Source organism: Helianthus annuus, chromosome 3 (assembly GCF_002127325.2).
Source record: "Helianthus annuus cultivar XRQ/B chromosome 3, HanXRQr2.0-SUNRISE, whole genome shotgun sequence".
NCBI classification, from domain to species: Eukaryota; Viridiplantae; Streptophyta; class Magnoliopsida; order Asterales; family Asteraceae; genus Helianthus; species Helianthus annuus.
This window is the reverse complement of record NC_035435.2, coordinates 34,540,704-34,560,228: the sequence shown is the minus strand read 5'-3', so window position 1 is coordinate 34,560,228 and position 19,525 is coordinate 34,540,704.

The following is a 19,525-nucleotide window of genomic DNA, read 5'->3' as shown; positions in this document are numbered from 1 at the left end:
CCTTGCCCGGGTGATACCTGATAGAGCACTCGTAATCATTCAGCAGTCCGACCCATCGTCGCTGTCGCATATTCGGTTCCTTCTGCTTGAATATGTGTTCTAAACTTCTGTGGTCGGTGTAGATGGCGCACTTGGTTCCGTATAGGTAATGCCGTCATAACTTAAGTGCGAAGATCACTGCTCCCCGTTCCAAATCAAGCGTTGTGTAGTTCCTTTCGTGCGTCCTAAGTTGTCGAGAGGCGTAAGCAATAACCTTCTCGTGTTGCATCCGTGTGTACTGGGACCCTGATTCGAAGCATCATGGTATACCGCTAGATCACCCGTACCCTAGGGTGAAGATGATGCTCAGTGCATTACAAAGTTGGGATTCGAAAGCTGAAAAGACGTCCTCCTGTTTTGGTCTTTCACGAACACAACACCCTGATGTGCCAACGAGACTTAAGTTGTGCGACCTTCGAAAATCTTGTGATTAAGCTGCGATAGTATCTAGTGGGACCAAGAAACTCCTGTATCCTCGAAGGGATCTTTGATGTTGATCAGTTCCTAACCAAATGGATCTTAGCGAGATCCATGTGTATTCCCACTTCGTTGTTTGATAAAAAGAAAATGTGTACTTCCCGAATCCCGAAGTCATACTTAGGTAGACTTCGCACGTAGACGCTCCTCCCCTAGAAGCTCTACAATGGAATACAAGGGTTGCTCAAGGTGCCCCTTTCTCCTAGAAGTGATTCAAAACGTACTAGATAAACACAGTTGCAGTGTGATCCATAAGCAGCCGGTGGGTTGTTCACCCCAAAAGGTCATGGAATAATTCATCCGGTGTCTCCTGGAAATGGCCTTATTGCGTTCACTATGCCGTTTTAGGAACATCCTCCCTTTGGACTTCCATCTGATGTTAGTTCGTTCGCTACTCATTCTTCACATAGGAGCATGACCCATGTAACTGGCCAACAGGTTGTCAATACAGGATCGAGACAAACGGTTATGGGCTGTCACCTTGATGAGTTCTTAATAGTCAGTATACACAAGAAAAGGCCCATCTTCCCTAGGATAAGTGGGGCTCCCCCAAAGCGAAGAACTAGACCCTACAAAACTCCTGTCCAACGGTTCCTGTAGTTGCTTTGATAGGCCTTGCGACCTTCCTGGCGCAAAATGGTAAAAAGTACAAGTAATCAGGGCTGCCTCAGACGTGAGATCAAACTGAGATTCCGCCTAACAAATTTTCGGAAGAAAAACTGAATGTTCCTCGAATAGCACGCCGAGAGAAACAACGAACAACTGGTGGATCCTCGATCCACTTTTCCTTAGCCTTAACATCCGTAGCGGTTGCTAACACAGCGGAGTAATCCCTCTGTAGACACTTCTGGCCTTCACAGCTGGAATGGCGCTAACTATTGAACTACTCTGATGCTTTAGAATAAATGCCGATCCTCCACACAAAGTTTTCTCCTCACTGGGTATATTCGCGTGATTCCTGGGTAACCAATTCACACTAACTACTGCGTTGTAACCACCGAGTGTGGTAGAAGGAAGGTCGACATTGGACACTCGTCCCACAAGGTCGTGTTTACATCCTAACGAACTTTTGAGATTCTACTTGACTTGCCATCAGTCGATTCCGCATCTGGTTCGGTTTTAAGAAGTATCAGGGTCAAGCAGAATAGAGATGAAGCAAACAACTACCCATACAAGCTACCATGTTGCTACTATGTCTGGCGTCGCCTGCGTCAACCCTAAATGCCCTTCCATGAGCATCATTTCCAATGTTGTTGACCTTGATGTTGTCGCGACTGTTGTTTCTAATGTTGCTTGAAATGGTGCGCTACGATCCTTCACTGACTAGTCCATCTTGTCACGTTTCCGTGCCGCGTCCCAAGGTGTACTTATTGAGCTGGCCGTTACGCATTTCCGCACCATTGTCAATTGTCATCGCTTATGGCCCGACTGATTCGTGAGAGCTGGCTCCTATGAGCCGCTGACTAGGGTTAAGGGTTCGATTGGAGTCAATTCGCTGATGCTCGTTGTTGGTGACTAGGGTCGTTCAAATGCTGAAGCCAGTAAGGTACTACGTCTACCCTCTTGACACGGTATGTTGAGATAGTGTTGCAGAAGTGATCGCACTTCGGGATTTAAGATGTCAACACGTTAAGTTCCAGTAAGCGAAGAAAGGTGAGAAGGATATAGACCAATCATTGTCGTTTCAACACCCATCCCGGGGATGCTCGTACAAGCACCTAATGTTCTACACAGTTCGCTAGGCGTTCATATGGGTGTTCAGGTAATACTCGATAGCATCGAGGTTCGAAAGGGGTGCAGTGAGAAGTGAAAAGATCGTGTTCGAGTAGGAGACAATCACTGCTACGGCTCCTATGGACTGTTGTGTTTCTCATCATACAAATAACGAAATGGAACCCCTTTTTCACTTGTTAAGCCTCACTGGGACTCACATCCACCCCACTATATTATTATGTGTGCACCCACAATAATATTGTGATTTGCATGTTCATCTCAGCTCCCCTTAACTCATGTCAAATGGTTCCCCACACTCGAGTAGATTTCAAAGAGTATCAAGTGGTGTAAGTCATGGAGGTTTAGGGAATTACCACCCTATCAATCACATGATACGAGAAAGTGTACATAAATTCATGTTGGTGTGCTAACGTGCAATCACATGCAATATCGTATGTGGGCTTTCACTAGTTAGGCATACTAGTACGTATAGCGAAACAGGAAACATAAAGTAAGCAAACAAGTAAACACTGGTCCGAGCTATGAGGTCAAAAGTGTTGAGCCTTGCACTTGGAGTGTAGTGTCGTCACGAGTCACGGGTTATAGTCTGGTTTTCTCCAAAAAGATTTACCCCTTTTTAAAACCAAGTTCACTATAACCAATGGCTCTGATACCAATCTGTCACACCCCCAAAATCCACCTGCGGATAACACCCGCTTCGAGGGCGTGACTGACCAGGATCCAGCCACCAATTATACTGAGCATTTAATTAATAGTAGAAAGATTTAAAATCCGAAGTAATTAACAACATTAGAGTTTAGATTCGGTAATTAGTTTAACAAAACAGCGGAAGCATAAACCAAAATAGTTTTAAAGACAGTTCATTGATCAAAACAGTTATCCCAACACACGGGTTTGACGAACACTACACTTCCCCAAGTAGCAGCTCCTGAATCATTGGTTACCTGCAAAGCATGCAGTAAGGAGTCAACAATAATGCTGAGTGAGTTCACTAGTTGTCCAGTTTTAATTACCAAAAACTTTGTTTCACCGGTTAATTTATCCGTTTATACATGCCCTGGGGAGCTACCCCAAATGTTAGCGACTAAACTGTTTTTCCAATACCGAACACTAGGTAACCGTTGCGTATCCGCAGGATGCCCCGATGTCAATGTTCTATCATCATTGACGGATTTCTGAGTACATTAGTTCACGACCGTCCCAAACCAGGGCACGGTGTGAGGCTGGTAAACACCTAAATAGCGCTATCAACTAATAACCCGCTCGCCTAACCCGGCGACTAATCGGTATCTGTAGTAGGGACTTGAGTGATAGAGTTTCGTTTAGTGCCGTTAGTTGCAATCCGTATAAACAGTAATTAACCAAAAGGTTTCCCAATACCCGGGAAGGAAAAGTAAGTTTTGTTCCCAATAACTAGGGAAGGTATGTAAATGGTATCCCCTTTTACCAGGGGATAGGATTGTCCAAAAGGTTTCCCAATACCAGGGAAGGAAAAGTAAGTTTTGTTCCCAATAACCAGGGAAAGTATGTAAATGGTATCCCCTTTTACCAGGGGATAGGGTTGTTAGTCTCGTGTCCCAAACCACCGGGACGCATGCTTTTAAGTTGTGAACTCACCTTGGGTTGCTCGGTAGGTTTAGGTTACTTGTCAATCACGTTGGTCACCACGTCCTAACATGGTTACCGGTATAGGTCAGGTTTGGTGTACAAGCATTCATGTAAAAACTTACACATAACTAGCACGTATCAAGCATATAAGTAAACAGTGGGTTATTGGGCCGGCCTAAATAATTAAACAGTCAACAGCAACACATAATCCAGTCAACAATAGCCCAAGTTAAACACAGAATGGCCCAATAACCAAAATGGACAGCCCACTCGCAACCGGATGGTCTCGAGTCGCAACCAGGAGGTCTCGGCTTGTCACGTTATGGTTGCGAGTCGCAACCGTGTGGTCTCGAGTCATCATGCTGTGGTTGCGAGTCGCAACCGTCGTAGTCTCGAGTCGCAATCATGAGGTTTCGAGTTGTCATGCTATGGTTGCGAGTCGCAACTACGTGGTCTCGAGTTGTCTTGCCTTGGTTGCGAGTCGCAACGGTGCGGTTGCGAGTCGGAATGCTGTCTTTTTCATGAACACGTGATGATGCAGGTCTGGCAGTCCAATATGTACTATGCAATCAGACCCAGATTAGGAAACAGCCAATAAGGTTCCACTAACATTTTTCCTAAACTGACCAGAAATGAAAATAGATCAAACTTTGCCATTTTTGAAATCTTTAAACCATATTCAACAAGTTTATCCTATATTCATCATTTTCTAGGGTTTTCATATCAACATAATCATATATTTATGAACCAAAATCACATGTTTTAGCAAGATCAATATGCAAAACATACATTATATATCCGAATCTTAAGTTTAACATCATTATTTGCAAGGAATAAAGAAGCATAGTATGGTTAGTCATAATCATTCTTGAACTACCATTTTCTAGTTTATAAACATTCATAAATCTTATACACAAAAAGATAATACTAACCGGTTATGAAAGAAGGAGCCAAAACAAAGAGAAGAGAACCGAAAAGATGGGGTGTACGAGTGATAGTCTTGACCGAGTTTCTTGTCCGATATTCCTTGACCGAGATCCAAGCTTGAACCGAAAGTTGTAAGAGAATGGAATGTAGTTGAGGGTTTTCTAGTTGAGAGAGAGTAGGAGAAGTGTGGGTGTGTTTGTGCAACCAAATGAAACAAGTGTGGAAAAGGTTGGAATTTATACACCAAGCATCAAGTAGGCTAAGGGGGGTCTCGGCCCAACCGGTTTCGGCTCACCAGGCCCACTCGAAACCGAGTGGCCCACTCGCAACCCGGTGGTTGCGAGTCGTGGTCTCGGGTCGTAGTCTCGGCTCTTATATATTTATATATAAGACACATACACAACACATATCATGCACACATAACAAAGCACATATCACATAAAGATTCACGTTATCATTAAGTTTAGTCAGTCACTAGTCACATAATGTACAAACAAGTTACCTCACGACACAACGAAAGGTTCTAGATTTCGGGTTGTCACAATAGTAACTTTGTTACTTATCATCCTGAAGTGGCTTTTCACAAGATTTTTTATTTCTGCAATATGTTCAGCAATGGTTTCGATTATATCTATGAGTTCTCCCATATCGGTTGCAATTTCTTTAATTGCTTGTATCTGTTCGTCCATCATCTTTAGACGGCTATCAAGTTGTTGTCCTAACTCTTCCATCTCTAGTCAAGAAATCTGCCAAAACATTTTTATCAGATTTTATTATTTCAATATCAAAATTATATTCAGATAAAAGGGTTTGCCATCTTATGAGCCTTTTATACTCAGGTTTAGAAGGCAAATTATTCTTTATAAAAGCTTTTACCTGGGTATTATCAGTTCTTAAAAGAAATTTGTTAGGTAATAGGAAATAATAAAACTTTTGGCAGCTTCTAATAACTGCTAGTAATTCTTTTTCATTAATATGATATCTTGTTTCAGTGTCACTAAAAGTCCCTGAACAATATCTACAAATGCTTTCACCAATTTTTTCTTCTTCAGAGTTATAATCTATCCTTTTTAGTATCCCACTCCAATAATATTCTGAAGCATCAGTTTCTAAAATTAAATCATCCTTTTCTTTGGGTAATTGTAATTTTGGTAACCTTTTACAATATTCTTTTATCTTTTTTACTTGTTCTTCTAGACCTTTATCAAAAGTAAATACTTTATCCTTTTTAAGAAGAGCTTGAAAGGGTCTTCTTAAAGCTGCAAGATTTTCTATAAAATCAGAAGCATAATTTAATATCCCAAGAAAACTTTGAACTTGTTTTTTATCAGTCAATTTATTTGGGAAGGCAGTTATTTTTTCCAAAATATGGCTTTGAAGTTCTATCCCCTGGCCATCTATCTTCATTCCCAAAAAATCTATAGTTTCTTGTAACAAACTAGTTTTTCTTTCTGAAAGAGCTAATCCATGTTTCATACATAAATCTGTAAAAATGTCAAGATGTTTTAAATGTGAATTAATATCATCTGATAGGATTAGGATATCATCTATATATACAAAAATAAAGTCATAGTTTCGAAATATAATATCCATTTTTCTTTGAAATATTTGAGGAGCATTTTTTAATCCAAAAGGCATTACAAGCCATTCATATTGCCCTTGAGGAGTAGAAAATGCTGTGTAGGCAATACTATCAGGATGCATTTTTATTTGCCAAAATCCACTTTTGCAATCAAATTTTGAAAATATCTTTTTGTTTCTAGTCGAATTTATTAAACTTTCCTTATGAGGTAGAAAATACCCATCAAATACAGTGTTATCATTTAATTTCTTATAATTTATTACCATTCTAGGTTTACCTCTTGTAACCTCAGCGTGTTTCCTTACCAAGAAGGCAGGAGAGTTGTGTGGGCTATGACTAGCTCTGATCAACTTTAAATCTTGGAGTTCTTTTATCTGGGACCTAAATTCTTTTTGGTCTTCTGGATTGTATCTCATTGGTTTTACTCTAATCTCCTTATCTTTATCTTTCATTTCTAGTTTTGCTGTTATCTGATTTTTATCCCAAAATTGTAACGGGTTACTTGTATAACATTGTTTTAACTTATCTTTTATGTTTTCTATATGGTTATCCAATCTTCTTAGATTTACTTGATAATCTAAGGGTTCTCTTAAGTAATATTCCAAGACCGGTATCCCTTTTTCTAATTTTGGATTTTGTTTGTATCCAATATCACCACGCTGGCTTGCGCGTGTTGTAAAGTTAATTGGAAATTTTCTTCCATATGCATTTTTTATTCTTTTAACTACTATCAAGTGATGACATGGTGTTTTTAGTATAATTTGGTAGGCTACTATATCAAAAGTAATTTTGTTAAATCTTTCTAAAAAATCATTTCCTAATAATACATCTGATCCAGAATTATAAAAGTAAAATGGTGGACATTTAACCATGTATGATCCAATTATTATTATTGGATTTTTTATTCCTCTTTTTAAGGGAACTATAGTTTTTGAAAAGCTAACTCCATTACATGGTGTTAAATCCTCATGATATTCCTTTGGAAAACAATCTGGTTTACATATACACAATCCTGAGCCACTATCTATATAAGCAGCAAAGTATTCAGCTTTGTAATCTTTATAAGTAATACCTATTGGGATGTATATGCTTTTAGGGCTTGTCATTTAGGTATATAAATCATTTTGCCATTGTATGTAATTTTTAATCCATAGGAGGTTATTTGATATGGTTTTACATTTTCTAAGAAAGTTAATCCTAACATTATTTCTAATGAATCGTTTTCATCTTCATTACCTATTAAGAGTCTTAAAGGAATTTTTTCTTCTCCAAACTTTATTATGGTTTCTACTGCTTCATTAATTTCATGTAGTTCACCATTAAAGTTTGTGTATTGATGGGGTTCTTCTAATGGATATTTTTGTAAGTATTTACAAATTTTATGGTTTATATAATTCCCATTAGCACCTGTATCTATTAGCATATTTACTGCCGAAAATCTTTTTCCATTGAAATATTCTCCTTGAATTTTGTAATTCCTTACATTATCTTCTTTTTCACTAATTACATCATTATATCTACTTGAATTAGTTATTCTTGGAGGATAACTTATTACCTCTTTGTTTGAGAACAACAATCTAGGGGTTATCTGGTTAGAAGACATCATTGGTTTATCTCGTAAATCAAGACTTAAAGGTCTTGAATCTATTTCTTCTATTTTAGGTAAGGTCGGTATTTGTATTTGACAAACATCGTTAAACAAATAAGGAAAATCAATAGTGTCTTTTATACTAAAACATTCAGAATGATGAGTATTTGACACTGCATAAGAAATAGCATATGTAATAGAATAAGGTCTATTTTGTTGTTTAAAGAAATCTTTTCTCTTAAAATCTTGTAATAGACTTAAAGTTTTATCAAAATCTTTATCTTGAATATTATAGGAAATTCTAGGATAGATATTAAATTTCAGTTTTCCATATTGTAAATTTCCTCTTAATATTCCAAGGCATGCTTCTTCTCTATTTTGTATTCTATTATCCATAACAGCTAATTCTATAGGGGTATCTATACCTTCTTTAAAGGTGGATTTTATTATTATTTGGATAGCTCCTACATGTACCCATCCCAAAGTGTTTCTTATTTCTGGTTTTATCTTTTGTAATTTTTCTTGGATATCTTTTTTAGATAATAAAGGTATCATAACTTTGTTAGATGTTATGTTAATATCTAAAGCCCTTTCTTGAATATTTAGCCCATAATATAAATGATGATCTCTAGGTTTTATTCCTAGTTTTTGTAAAGTATTCATTTTAAATCCTGAATGGTTTGATAATGAGAAATTTTCATGTTGTATTTGTTTAAGTTTTTTCTTATCTATTAATACTTCTTGTTTATATTCTCCAAATTGTTCATTTTGGCAATCAATTATATCATCATCTATTTTACTAGTGGTGGCTATATCTAATCTATTCATCTTCGGATGATGTGTATTCTGTTTCGGTTAATATAAATATGCTTTCATCAGAATCTTCATTATGAAAATCATTAATTTGTATAAATTCTCCTTCATTCATCATTTTTTCAATGTCTTCATCTATTTCAAAGATCTTGAGATTTTTATTAAATTTCTTAGGACATTTATTTGCATAATGTCCTTCTTCATGACAAAGAAAACACCTACACTTTTTAGGACTTTGCTTTCTTTTATATGTAGGTTTAAAAGTCTTTTTATATCCTTTTCTTTTATAAAACTTTGTCTTGCGTTTTTTGAAAAATCTTTTTATAAAATGAGTCATTTTCTTATATTTTCTTTTTATCTTTCCGTAATAATAAGAACTATCACAACCTATCATTAAAGGCATTTTTGGGTTACTACAACATAAAGATATTTTTCTTTTTAATCCTTTGCTCAATTTAGCTAATATTGCATCCCCACACCACTCGCTTAATTTGTCTCTGACATGTGTTATTCTTTTTCCTAAGATATCTGATGTTCCTGGGTTATAAGTATTTATTAGTTTTTGTCCCCAAGGATCAGGTATTTTTGCAAAAGATAAGGGTAAATAATTACCCGTATCAGGTACTTGATTATAGATATGGTAATAATAATCTTGAAAAACACAAATATATCTATCAATTTCACAAATATCACATAATTGTAATCTTAGTAAAGCTGTTAAATATTTTTGTATAGTTGCTGGGTCTCTTATTATATTACCTTCTCCACAAAACTCTAATCTAAAAGCCTCTACGGCTCTTGTTATTATGTTGGCCAAATCTTCATCTGAATTAAATATATATTGTTTAGCATCAGGACTTATATTTTGCCAATATCTTAAAGCACTATTTAATAGGGTTCTTTCTAAAAATCCTTTTATTGTTTCAATATCCATTTTATTAACAGAAACGGCTATTCTAAAAGCGGTTTCCCATTTATCAATTGCTTCTTCCGTGTTATTAACACAATCTAAATCTAAATATATTCCAAAAGGATTTATTGGTTCATTCTTCATTGAAGGATAAGGTCTATAATTATCTTCCTGTCTTATTGTTGATTTTATAGCGGCGTATCCTAGGGATGGTCTTTGAGATTCATTTCTTATTGGTAATCTAGTGCTTGTACTAGCTGTATCATTTATATTAAAATTTTCTTGGGTTTTAATATTGATGAAATTATCATTTAATTCCATATCCCCTATTTTTGTTGTTAAATTTTCTATTTCAGAATCGTCTAACTTAGGAATTATATTATTTTCACTTTCCGTATCTGAATTCATTTTAATTGTTTTTATAACCTTTAGGTATCTTCATATTTTGCAAAAGTTGAACTAAAGGGTCTTGTAAATTAGTTATTGTTTCTTTATCTTTCCTACTAGGATAGGCAGATTGAAGTAATTCCATAATTTTATCTAGTCTAAATATTATTTTATCTCCATAAAAAATAATTGTTTTTTGTATTTCTATTATATCTTTATCTATTTTTAAAGAATTTTCACCTTCTTTTAATTTATTAAAATTTTTGTTTTCCGTTAAGAAGAACTATATTGCCAATCAGTATCATCATAAGTAAAATCAGAACTTGTCCATTCATAGTGACTAAAATTAAAATCTTCATCAGAAATATAATCATCATCAAAATCAGTATTTGTGCTCAAAACTTCACTTGCAATAAAATTAATTTGGGTATTTAGCTTAATAAGTCTAATTTCATTATCAATCAATTTTATGTTTAAGTAAATTAATTTGTCAAAATCAGTTTCTAGTATTTGTTGGCGTAGTTGTAGAGCCCCCGCAAAAGAAATATCGGTGGCTCTGATACCATTTAGGGATACCATTTGTTGGCTCTGATACCATTTTGGGTGGTAGTAGCCGAAATATTTTGTCGGTTCAAAATCGTTACTTCATGTAGGCAATTATCAAAATATTTTAAAAACATATCAAAAGTTCCTATAGTTGTTATTTTTATTATCCACATATTGTATAATTAATTTATATCTTAGAAAAATCAAAAGACATAGTACACCTTAATTTGAGATTAAAATTTATATTATCATCAAAAAGATCACAAAATTTAATTAAGATTTTCTTTTGTTTGTAAAATATTTCCTTACAAAAACTAAGAGTAACAATTATTTAGTGATATTTCAAAATTAAAAAGAAAAAGGGTCCAACATGCTTCCGTACCTTTTTCCCGTTTTGACCAAGATATCGCCGGGTTATACCAAGAGTCTTTTTACTAGGCTCTTTCAGACCAAACCTAAGTTGTCTTAGGTAACTCCTCTTTGGCTCCTTCAGCAATATTCAGCACAACCTGGTTTCGTTTCCTACCTCCGGTGTAAGGAAAAAAGAGACAGTTTGAGGTTGGAGGATTTTTCTTATTAAGAGAAAAATATCTCTAAATAAAGATGAACACTCTCAGAATTTATAAGGAAATCAAAGACTTTTATTTCATGGTGGAAATCTTACAAAGGGAAATATCTTACAAAAGGGAAAATAAAAACACTCTAAACACTCTTGAAAATACAAAAGACTTTTATTACATGAAAGAAAACATTTTAAGACATGAGTGAAGACCGATGCCTTTCCTCCTTCTCTTTTCCCTTTTTTTATAGGCCTTTATTCATGATGAGTCTTCTTGTTGCAAGATACGTGTCCTCCTTTGCATTTCTCTTGGCTAGGTGACTTTATGGCTTGCCTTGAAGTGTCCCATCTCTTATTTCAAAGTTGCCTTGGGAAGTTAGACATTTAAGACCTGCATCTTTTGTCTTTATGGACATGTCTACCCACTTTATTTATGTCAATCTTATCTTTACTTTTTCCAATACCAAGTTTTTGTACGTATCGGTTAGAAATCTAGAAGAGAATCTTCTTTCATAATTAGGTGTTTAAACTCACATGTTTAAACCCTTTAATCTATGCTTAATGCCTATTCATTAGAATTTAGGCTATCCCTTGATGAGTTGGTACTCATATTGGTCTTATTAGGAGAACATGATGGGCAGGTTCCAGGAGGGTGTTTCCTATATTGACAAATTTTATACTGTGCCTCCGGACTTGATCTGACTGAACCAGTTTCTAACAAATTAATCTTGCTATTTAAAAATTTTATCGCTGCATCTGGTGATTTTCGGGCCGGAGCAATCATAACTGGAGAATTTTTATATTCTCCTCCATAAGTTCTGAATGGTTTTTTAAGAGTAGATTCCATTCCCTGAATTACTACTGTCACACCCCCAAAATACCATCCAAGGCAAACCCTATTAGGCGTGTGACAAACCAATAACGAGCCACCAATCATTTTGAACCAATCACAAGTTATTAAATATAATCATCAATTATTAACGAAAAGTGCCTTTAAATAAGTTTAAATGAAAACCAACATGTTCAGCGGAAGCAAATGTTAAACCAAAGTTAAACAGTCTCAAAACCAATGTTTAGTATCAATGAATCAATCACATAATCCTTCCAGTCGACCCATGACCACTCCAGCTACTCCAGACAGCAAGTTCCCCAAATCCAAAATACCTAACGACCTGCGAGCATGTAACAAGTGTATCAGACAAAGCTGGCGAGTTCACAGTTTTAGAAAACGTTTGTTACCGGTTGTATGTAAAACAGTTCATTGACAATGCAAGTAATATTGTTAATATCTCATTTCCGAACAATGACGGCTCCTGAAATACACGACTGCCCTTCCCACATACTCCTATCTAGTACTGGGCCAGACTGGGTCATTAGTTCACCTCCGTCCTCTACAGGCACGGGGTGAGGGTGCCAAACCTAAGTAGCGCTACTAACTAATACCCGATGAGGGACTTACAAAAGATGATAGGTGAGAATATTAACCAATATACCCGTTTTTACCCAAAGACTTATCCCTCCACGGGATACCCACTGACTGTCCCCAACCACTGGGACGCATGCTCGAATGTAGTGAACTCACCTTGGTTTGCTCGGCACAAAAAAACGTTTGTCCTAAGTTGGCCAACCACACCCTATTATGGTTACCACTTGTTAGGACGTTATACAAGTAATCACGTATAAGCCACACGTATACACCAAGTAGTTGTACAAGTAACAGTTATCGCATGTTATACTAACACGTTCACATGATCACAATATTTCATTACAATTAATTCAAATGTGTAGTTAAACAACTAAGACATGCACCATTACTAGTGTGCGGCCCACTAGAGTCTGCGGCCCACTAAGGATAAGGCCCAAGTTTGAAGTGTGTGGGCCACTTAATTAAGCCCAACATAATGACTATGTGGTCGACTTGCCAGTGTACGGTCATACAAGAGAGTGTGCGGCATAGTTTATTTAGATCAGAAAAACATCACGATCAACATTCCATGACGCATCGATCACCCAAATCTTATCCACGTCATGACCATATAGCAAATATTACTTTCTTTTGAATTATTATACAAAACGGTTGGTGCCTAAACATTTTTTTTTGACATGTACTTAAGTCCCATTTCTACCAAACCAAGTACAACCTATAGTGCTTAATCAAAAAGAACTCCAAATCTAATTATTTAATCAAGATATCATCATCATCACCAGTATTAGAAAATCATACCCTACAATAATACATATTGATCGCTCTTTAAAATAATTCACATATAGTTCAAAATCAATGTCTAAAGATCATTTTATATCTTAAAGAAACAACAGTAACAAGATTTACAATAAACCACCAATATTCAGATTCAACAAGAAGTGCAGTCACGCTTTGCATTTTCACAGTCCATCTAATCGTCGAATAAGGAGTTAAAGTAATAAGGAACATATTTAGCAATAAGCATACAATCATCCTAATCTTAATACCTCAGTTAACCAAACATATACACACACAATTAAGGACCAAAAAGAATCCGAAACGGACAATCGGTCAAGACAGTTAGCGCATTTAACCAAATTTCCAAGAATGCAATTCAATCAAAGACTAACCGAGGAGCTTAAGAACAAAGGGTGTACGCCGCCACCGTCTGTCTGCCAATGTCTTCCGCCGGAACCACAACCGTCGGCTACGCGATCATCACTGCTGCCATCTTTTACCATCTCCGTCCCCCGTCAAGACCAACCCAAACCGGAACCACTGCTGACCCAAAACGAACACCGAAGCTGTGGAACCTAACTAACCCGCTTAAACTCGAAGCTTTGAACCAGGCTGTGCTGAACGAATCCGAGTTGGACCATGACCCAAGCCTTGAGTTAACACCACTCCACCGGCGCTGACTGCCATCGTTGCCGTCACTCGAACCGTCATCTTCATTAATCATCATTCTTAACATCATCGGATACTCAGCAGCTCCTAATTCACCGGAGAAGTAGGGTGTGCAACTGAATAAAGGGAGGGGGATTTATGCTTGTCGGACATAAAGGATGGGTGCCGAAATCAAATTCTCCCGTCGCCGGAGATCCGAATCGAACCAGAGAAGATGGGGGGTTTTATGTTTAATAATAATGAGGGGTGGGGTTTGCTGGTTCTTCCGCCGTCGCGCAACCCCAAGAAGTAGGGTTTATTCATTTTTTTTTCTAAACAACCCTCATGCATACATACGTATACATAATGGAGTCAAAGTTTTGGGTTGGGCTGATTACTACAGGAAGTGGGGTTTAATTGGTTTGGGCTACTCATGGGCCGTATACTCTAACACGGGTAACAAGGGTTTAGTTCGAGCCACAACAGAAACAAGAGTGCGTGGTTGGGGAACGAATGTGCAAATCCGAGATACTTGCGCGACTGAGCTTAGATTGCATGCGCACGACATTCACGTAACACACTATACTCACATACACTCAAATACAAATAAATACTTCAACTAATTAATATAGCGTTTTCAGAAGTTACAACGTACTATGAAATGCGAAAGGAATCGATATACAAAATGAGCTTGAGATTACGAGTTGTCACATCATCCCCAACTTAAAAGAAATTTCGTCCCGAAATTTGCTAAGCAGTCTCGGCGAAAAGGAGGATGATTGTGGATTTTCCTCGGGTGTCACATCATCCCCAACTTGAAAGAGAATTTCATCCCGAAATTCATCGGTTGCATCAGGATTGCTTCAGTAGTTTTGAACGATTGCGGATACTTAGTCTTGAGTTCCCGCGAGCTCTCATAATTGAAATTCAACTGTGCTTTGTTTCCTCAACAATTGCAACTTATCGACAATCTATGGTTCTCATAAGGAGACCGCAAGTGTTTCATCGGGCAGGCACTTTTCGGATTAGAGATGCGAACAACAGCATGGGCATTACCCAGTCTATTAGTTAACTCGAGTTAGTTGGCCACCTTACCGATTCTTTCCAGAATTCTTCTGAATGGCCCAGCATAACATAAGTCAAGCTCGTCACATTTCCCAAAGCGTACCGCACCCTCCCAGGGTGAGACTTCCAACACGACACGTTCGCCTGCAGCGAACTCCCAGCGTTTCCTAAGTTTATCAGGTTTCCTGGCGATCACATGTTGTCGCCACACGATTTTTCTGAAGCAACAATCTTCTCAAGAATTTCAAGTACAAGTCCTGGACCCCTGACTAGGTTGTCACCCATCTCAGTCTAACAAGGAGGTTAGTACTGTCGTCCAAACAATGTCTCAAACGGATTGCCTGCATACCGGAATGGTAACTGCCGCAGTAGAACTCAAAGGTAGGTGTTTCTCCAATTTTACTAGAGTCAATCATACCCATGCTCACAGCATGACTTCGAGTGTCAAGAGAGTTCAGTTTCTCTGATCGTTTGCCCAACGACGATAAGCAATATTCTGGTCCTGACGTTAGCCAAGGGTGTTGTGTATTGCCTGACATAAATCATGCATAGATCATATTCAGAGGTAGTAGGATTTGGCACCTCGTACCTAAAAGCCGCCTCTCTCAGAGGGTCATTCATAACTGTGAAGACTCGTCAATTTTCTTGATTACAAGGAAGTGTGTTGGTAACTTGAGTCCATCAATGGTCACCCGGGTGATAATGTTTCCGTTTCGAGTTGCAAGTAGACTAGTGACAAAATCCATGGCAGTCTGTACTCATTTCCGTACATGTGTTTCTGGTTGCTAATATCCCACCTTGACTTTCCCACGTGTCAAACATCGTCCCCATGCGTGGCAATGTGGGCCTTCAGGCCCGGTCACCCGTACATGGTCTTAAGGTTTTAATGCATCCTATAAAGCTCAGATGAATAGGATATCGAGGCTCGTGTGCTCTGCCTACGCCAGTTCCTTAAGGTTGCTGTATAGTGAGGTCCATATTCATTCCATGAAGTAGCAAACATCATCCGATCTGCCAAAGGTTGCTTCCCCATGCCCCGCATGGATCAATCTTGAGAACTCTCTCCCTTCAGTTCTTCAATTTGAACAAGGGGAGTGTGATCAGGTATGCTAAAGTCGATAGCAAGCTGCAAAGCTCGTGCACCTTCAGGTTTCCTAGTGTAATCATATAAAGGTTCCATCCAGCGATGCCATCACATGATTAGCTCTTTCGAAGCAAAGGTACACCGGAGGCCCTTGTGATCGGTCTAATTGGTGCATTAGGTACCGTCCAAGTAATGCCCCCCAAACAAATCCAAAGGTCACGATTTTCACCGCCGATCGTGTTTCGTGCAGTTTCTTTTTGTAACTCCATTACGTAAATCATCACTCTCTAGTGTTGTGTCGGTGTGTAACTAGAACTCTGATTCGGACCGTCATGGTATACCACGAAATTACCCATACCCTCAGGTAAAGACGATGCTCAGTGCATTGCAGAGTTGGAGTTCGAAAGCTGACAAGACGTTCTCCTGTTTTGTCTCCCACGAACACAATACCCTGTTGCGCTCAAGGAAGTTAAGCTGCGCGATCTTCGAAAACCCTGTGATGAATCTACAACAGTATCCACCGAAACCAGGAAATTGTTGTACCCCCAATGGAATCTTTGGTGTCAACCAGTTTCTAACAAAATAGATTCTAGCACATTCCACGCGTATCTCCACCTCGTTGGTTACATGATCAAATGCATTTCTCAAATCTAGATGTTACATTTAACAAGTCTTCCCCCGTAATGACTCCTCCCTCAGGAGTTCTAAGTTAAGATACAACAATCATCCATGATGTCCCTTCCTCTAGGATATGACTCGAGACGTCATCAAGAAACACGGTCGATTCTTGGGGTCCATAAGCTGCTGCCGTGTTGATTATCGCGATGGTCATGGTGTACAAAGTTGCACTGGCCGTATTACGTTCGATATGCCGTTCCAGGAACATTCTCCCCTTAGACTTCCATCTGACGGTAGTTCATTTGTAGACCAATCTTCGAATAAAAGCTCGTCCTTTGCGACTAGTCGACAGGTTGTTAATACATGGTCGAAGCAAGAGATTCTCAACCGTCGCCTTGATAAGTTCTCGATAATCAGTACACACACAAAAAGGCTTATCCTCACAGATATAGCTGGGGCTTCCCAAAGCGAAAATTAGGTCCAACAAAACTTATGCCCAACAATTCCTGTATTTGATTAGATAGTTCTTGCAACCCTCCTGGTGCAAGGTGGTAAGATGCACAAGTAATCAGGGCTGCCTCTGACATGATACCGATCTGATATCCCACCTGGCGATGTGAAGGTAAACCTGATAGTTCTTCTAGTAGCACTTAGGGAGGAATCACGAACAATGGGTGGATCCCCGATCCTCTTTTCCTTAGCCTTAACGTCAATAACGAGTGCTAACCTAGCAGGGTAATCCTTCCGTGGACTCTTCTGGCCTTCATTGCTGATTTGATACTAGCCTCTGCACCACTCGCATACTCTGAGATAGACGACAACTTCCCCCCTCACAGGGTATATCTGCGTGATGCCTGGATAACCTATCCACACTGACTACCGTATCAAAACTATCAAGGGTAGCAGGAAGAAGGTTGATTGTCGAACACTACTCCCATAAGGTCGAGTTTGCATCCCAACGAACATATGAGGTTTCAGTTGCCTAGCCATCAGCCGATTAGAACGACAGGTTCGGTTTCAAGATGCATCGGAGTTTAAACAAAACAGAGACGATGCGAATAGTTGCCCATCCAAACTACCATGCTGCTACTATGTCTGGCGTCGCCGACACCAATCATAGATGCCCTACCACGGGTACCACTTCCAGTGTTGCTGTTACCGTTGCGAGGATTTCCAATACTGTCATTATTCCCTTGGTTGTTGGCGTCTTACCTTAACATCGGCCATTCCCTGTCGAGGCCACCACCATTTCCATACCGAAAGTCATGATTTGTAAGTACCTTGCTATCGTCATGATTGTTATTTCTAATGTCGTTGCTCGAAACGGGGGCCTACGATCTCTCACCAACAGGATCCATCTTGTCACATTTCCGTGCTACATCCTAAGGTGCTACTCCTCGTGCTGGCAGTTACACATTCCACACCAGGATCAGTTGCCATCGCTTGTGTCCCGATTGATTCATAAGAGTTGACTCTCATGAGCCGCTGAGTAGGGTTTAAAGATTCAATCGGAGTCAAATTGCTGATATTCATTGCCGGAAATCAGGGTCGTCCGAATACTGAGGGCGGTAGAGTACTACACTCATCCTCTTGCCAATCAATGTTGCAAGTTGTTTGAGTAATACGCGGTATGCTGTGAGGATATTGCAGAAGTGATCACACTTCGGGATCTAGGACGTTTGCGTGTTAGGTTCCAACAAACGAAGATAAGTGAGGAAGGTAATAACCAATCATTCGACGCTACAACATCCAACTCAGGGACGTTCGTGCAAGCACCTAACATTCTACACAGTTTGCTGAGCATTCTGATGGGTGTTCAGGTAATATTTGATAACATCGGGATTCGTAAGGGTTTCGTGGGAAGTGAAAAGTTCATGTTCAAGTAAGAGTCAATCACTACTATGACTCATATAGATTGTTGTGTCACATCAATTAAATAACAGAGCGAAACCCCTTCTTCACTTGTCAAGCCTCACTGGGACTCGCATGCACCCCACATTATTATTATGTGTGCACCCACAATAATATTGTGATTTGCATGCTCATCTCAGCTCCTTCTAACTCATGTCAAATGGTTCCTCAAACTCGAGTAGCAAACAGAGAGCATCGCAAAACGTGTGTCACGAATGTTTAAGGAATTACCACCCTATCAGTCACAAAACACATGCAAGTAATACATGCATTTATACTATTGTGCTAGACGTGCAATCACATGCAATATCATACGTAAGTGTTATGCAATACAATGAGTATACGAGAGACGAACCTTACAGTCTGGAGCTGAGTGTCATGGTCGTATTCAGAACTTGTTCGGTTATAGTCTGGTTTTATAAAAACGTTTTTAAAACCAAGTTCACTATAACCAGTGGCTCTGATACCAAACTGTCACACCCCCAAAATACCATCCAAGGCAAACCCTATTAGGCGTGTGACAAACCAATAACGAGCCACCAATCATTTTGAACCAATCACAAGTTATTAAATATAATCATCAATTATTAACGAAAAGTGCCTTTAAATAAGTTTAAATGAAAACCAACATGTTCAGCGGAAGCAAATGTTAAACCAAAGTTAAACAGTCTCAAAACCAATGTTTAGTATCAATGAATCAATCACATAATCCTTCCAGTCGACCCATGACCACTCCAGCTACTCCAGACAGCAAGTTCCCCAAATCCAAAATACCTAACGACCTGCGAGCATGTAACAAGTGTATCAGACAAAGCTGGCGAGTTCA